The 5,324-nt window shown below is 39.6% G+C and overlaps 1 protein-coding gene across 1 annotated transcript in view; it reads right to left on the bottom strand.

Annotated features, from left to right (window-relative positions):
- Psmd11 (proteasome 26S subunit, non-ATPase 11) overlaps positions 1 to 5,324 on the bottom strand; it is a 43,931-nt gene that overhangs the window by 34,623 nt on the left and 3,984 nt on the right. The window lies entirely within an intron of this gene.

Genomic DNA, 5,324 nt, shown 5'->3' with positions numbered 1-5,324 from the left:
AAAAAAAAACTACCAGGGCCAAGGAGATAGCTTAGGACCTGGCAAGTGCAAAGTCCTAAGTTTGATCCCTGGTACCACTAAAAAAATAGAACTACCAAGTTGGCCTTAGCAGTTCTCCTTAAACCCACAGAAACGGGAGGAGAGGGAGGGGAAAGGAGGACAAGAAGGGAGATAAAGAAAAGAAAGAAAGACAAAAGGAAAGAAGGACAGGCAGGTAGGTGGGCTAGATATGGCTCAGTGCAAAGGCCCTGGTTTCTTAGGAGAGGTTTATTTTTTTTTTTTGCTTTTGGTGCCGAGGACTGAACCCAGGGCTTCCAGCTTGCCAGACAAGCATTCTACCGCTGAGCCAAATCTCCAGCCCCTGAAGGTCCTGGTTTCAATCCTCAAGACTTTAAAAAAAAAAACAGGAAACTTACACATGTGCTTGTCAAACAATAAAAATTAGAGAATGTTTCAATTAAGAAAGTATTTCTGGAATGCAGGTTAAAATTACCTGAATGTCACTGCTTCTTCAGTATTATTCTCCAGTTGTAGACTTATCCTCCTGAGAACCCTAAATCAGGACAACCAAACCTCACCCTCCTGAGAATGCTAATTCAGCATCATGAATCCTCATCTCCCTGAAGTCAGAGCATACAGAGGCCTGATTCAGGCACTAAAGGAACTCAGCACTGAGTGGAAAAGTCCATCTCTCCCTCACTCCCCAGTTCTGACCTTTTACTCCAGTGTCTAATGCTTTTCCCCCACTGCCCCTTCAGTCAACTTCCAACTACACTCCTGCCTCTAAGTGGCACTCATTACTCTGGTTTCTCTTCAGACTGTATAAGTCTTTTGCCTTTTTTCTAAGGGGCACTTGTGCAGCAATTTCATGTTAAATGTGGTCCAACCTCCTAAATCGATGTAAATTGCTGAAGTCCAACTAACGATCCATTGAGTTTTCCATGCTAACTCCAGTGTAGTAATCTCTCCTCCTCAAATTCCTTTGTGCATTTATGTAAATTTCAATTATATAGTCACAGTTTTCCATTTCCTTTAATTTGTGGTGTTGAAAATGGAACTAAAGGCCAAAGGCCTTAAGCATGTTAGGCAAGCAGACTTCCACTGAGCTACAACCCCAACCCATCATAGTTACTTTTTTTGCTTGTTTGATTTTTGAGAAAGGGTCTTGCCATGGAAGTTCTGGCTGGCCTTAAACTCATTTCTGAAACCCAGGCTGACCTCAAACTCACAGCAATCCTCCTAAGCCTCCCTTGTGTTGAGACTACAAGCGTGCACCACCACGCCCTGCTTCCATCACAGTTTTTCAAAGGTATCTTAGTACCATGCTTCTTCTCCCATGGCATTTCCTACTATGGGTGAATAACTGTGAGTGATTTGTAGTATCAGAAATATTCAAAAAGCAGGCTATTTCAATGTTGATCAAATTAAACTGCTCTTCTTTTTGAAATATAGATATCTCCTTCCACATATTTAAACGGAACTATCACTAATATGTACCTAACTTACTCTTTCTCCAAACTAAGGATCTTTAACTATTTGAATTACTCCTTCAGTGTCATGATCTCTACTTTACTTATCCCAATTAGCCTCCTCTGAACAAGCTCTAATTTGTAAAGGCACTGAGATATGTTGTGGTAGCAGAACTGAAGAAAATGGTCCAAAAAGAGACTAACAGTACGGCAGGAGGATGAATTCTCTTCATCTGGCTACCCAGATCTGTGATCCCAACACTCAGGAAGCTGGAGCAGGAGGATCAGCACAAGTTCGAGACCAGCCTGGGCTACAAAGTGAGCTCAAGGCCAGGCTAAATTGTACAGTGAGACCCTGTCTCAAAAACAGGCAAAAGAAAAAAAAAAAAGAATGTCTTTTAAAATTTCTGTACCTGTTGTATTAGTATTATGGGAAATGTCTGTATATCCTTACATCAAATATATAATACATATCATTTCTCTAGACCACAAGTTAGCAAACTTTTTCCATGAAGGATCTGATAGTAAATACTTTTTACTCTACATGTTATATAGTCTCAGCAGCAGATACTTATCTAGTCACTGACTGCAGTACAAAAGTAGTCACAGGGTCAGGGATAGCTCAACAGCATAAGAGCCTGCCTAACAGGCTCAAGGTCCTGAGTTCGATCCTCAGTCCCACAAAAAAGAAAAAAAACAAAACAATAGAACAAGTAAAAGTAGTCATAAACAACATGGAAATGAATGGTTGTAACCATGTTAAATAAAACTTTATAAAAATAAGTGGCAGGCTCCTGTAAATTTACAGCTGAGTTTGAAATAATCTGTTCCTGAGCCCACGAGATTGCTCAGTGGGCTAAACATCTGCTTAGGCAAGCACAGGAACTGGGGTTCAATCCCCAGCACCACATGCCACCCTGGCCCTGCCCCCAGAGTCTGGGCATGTTCACACATGCCTGTAATCCCAGTGCTGGGGAGGCTAAAAACAGGAGGATCATTAAGAAAGACCCTGTACCAAATACATTTATTTAAAAAAGAATCTGTTCCTACTAAACCCACTGCCTAAGTGGTTCTTTTTCTTGAGGGAAAGTACTGGGGATAAAACTTTTTTTTTTTTTTAATGTATTTGGCACAGGGTCTACAGGGTCCCACTACACAGACCACAGATCAGTCTTGCAGTAATTCTATTTTCAGCCTCCCAAGAGCTGGGATTATAGGAATGCGCCACCACACCCAGTCTATGGGGATCAAACTTGAGATTGATTGCCAGGCAGGCACTTTTGCCGCTATCCTCGGCCCTAAACATACTGTTCTAAATAACTGAAATCTCCTAATCAAATAATCTGTCCCACAACTTAGCTGCTGATTTTAACTTGCAATGTCTAAAGTTCTTTCATGTGCCAGGTGTGATGGTGCACGCCTGTAACACCAGCACTTAGGAGACTGAGACAGGAGGATCACTGTGATGATCAAGACCAGCATGGGCTACAAAGAGAACTCAAGGTCAGCATGAACTAAATGAGACCCTGTCTCAAAAAAAAAAAAACAGAATAAAATAAATTTTCTTCATGAGTTTTCTGAAAAGTGGAATAACATTTAACTATCCTCAGCTTCCTTCTACTTCTCCATCCTCCATTTTTTCTTAAATGACCCTATCTACTACAACTATACTTCCTATATTAAAAGACAGAAATTGTAAAAATATAAAGACTTTTTGTGTCTTTATGAGATAGTGTCTTGCTATGTAGTTCATGGTGGCCTCAAACTCAAAGCAAACTCTTGCCTTGAGTATTGGGATTACAGGCATATGCCACCACACCTGGCCAAAGAAATTATCTGCTCTCGGGGCTGGTGAGATGGCTCAGTGGTCTAAAGCACCTACTTAGAACAAGCTTAACAAAAAAGCACAGGGACCACGGTTCAATCCCCCAGCACCACATGCCAGCCAGCCCCACCCCCTGGTGGGCTGAGCTGGCCACACACACACACACACACACACACACACACAAATAAATAAATAAATAAATAAATAAAAAATAAAAATACTAAAAAGAAATTATCTGCTCTCTTCTCTCATCCACCTTAGCATTCATTCTCTTTTGATGTTATTTACACTTTTTTTTTTTGTCTAAAAATCACTCCTTAAAAAACGCAGAACCAGAACATGAATTAAGCAGTCTTCCTTTCTCTCTAGCACCTGCAAGTATTAGTTCTCTGAGAACTGAGTATTATTCTTACTCCAACAAAAAAACAAATCACCTTTGCTGTTTCAAAAGAGCTCATGCAATGAGACTTTCTGCTATTAATTACACTGTTGTTTTCGATAGACAGAAAGATCCCCTTTCATTTTCTTATGTTCTGAGTTAATTTTTTAAAATTCCTATTAAATTATACCAACATCTTCCTCCCACTGTCATTGGGATTACTTGCAATTACATGACCAGAATCTTCCTCTTAGAAACTAAAAGTCAATCTACTCCTTTGAAGAGTCTCAGGTTGGGGCCGGAGAGATGGCTCCGTGGAATAAATGCTTCCCTGGCAAGCACAAGGGCCTGAGGTCAATCCCCGGTTCCGCAAAAAAAAAAAAAGTCTCAGGTTATGAAGATGACTGTTGTGATACATACTTGTAATTCCAACACTTAAGAAGCTGAAGCAAGAGGATCTATGCCCTGTTTTATCCATGCCAATGTATGAAAGCAGAGATTTGGATTATTTCAACAACAGAAAAATTTTAAATCAGTTCACCTGGCTTTATAATTCTTTCAGGTAAGTTACCCATAGAATATATCAGTAATGGCAAATCTTTTAGAGCTTTCACTGATACAGCCTGCTTCAGCAATCATGCCACAGGTTTTGCCACCACAGGATTATATATTACATGAGTTATCAAAACTGTTTTGGGGCTGACAGAAAAAAGGAATCTATAAAGACACAAGTCACCGAAGATTAAAAAACCACTACCCACCACTGACATTCCATCAGTGAATAAAAATAAGAAAGCAACAGCACGCCTGAGGCCAAGAGTTCCAAAGTAGGACTAACATCCATTCAATTCTCAGCTCTGCCACTTATGAGCTAAGCTTGGGTAATTAACTGTTCTGTGCTTAGTTCCCTCATGTGTAAAATAGAATAGTTCCTAACTATTATTTTAAGGTCCTAATGAGCTACACTTGATGCAGGCTCAAAAGAATAATTCAATCCCAGCACTCTGGGAGGTTAAGCCTAGAGAATTACAAGTTTGAACCAATCTTGGTCAAATTAGAAACTTAGTAAGACCATGTCTCAAAATTTTAACATAGAAAAACAAATAAAAAGGGCTAGGGACTTAGCTTAGTGTAAAAGCCCTGAGTACAATCTTCAGTATCACATACACGTAAATAAAATACCCATGCAAACACAGTCTCAGAATTTCACACTTCTTTCCTCAACTTTCTGTTGCTTGAGCCAATAATGAGTTATCTTTAATTGCAAAAGATCTAACTTCTCAAATTGAAGAAGTTTTACAAGGTTATCCCTATCATTCCCTTGGAAAACTACATAATTTGAGGGAAACTAATTTATGAGGTCACTTACCAGAGCTTAATCCATCCAAATCAAATAAGCTCCAAATTCACTTTACAGTTGATAAAAAAATCACCCATTTTAATTTTAAGCAAACTTCTCCAGCACTACTACTATCACTTTACTGGTCAAAGGCCCTTCCTAACCAACAAAACTCCATCTTCATTCTAAGCACACATTCATCACACCATACCAACTCAAGCCTAGCCAGCCAGCCAAAGATCCAATTAAAACATGAATGTTGGACAATGATATGGACAAAGGCCTAGCTATCAATGGAAAAGCCATGAGAAG

This window comes from Octodon degus, unplaced genomic scaffold (genome assembly GCF_000260255.1).
Source record: "Octodon degus isolate 3935 unplaced genomic scaffold, OctDeg1.0 scaffold00072, whole genome shotgun sequence".
Taxonomy (NCBI): Eukaryota; Metazoa; Chordata; class Mammalia; order Rodentia; family Octodontidae; genus Octodon; species Octodon degus.
The sequence above is the reverse complement of the archived record's forward strand: the minus strand, read 5'-3'. Positions and strand labels throughout refer to the sequence as shown.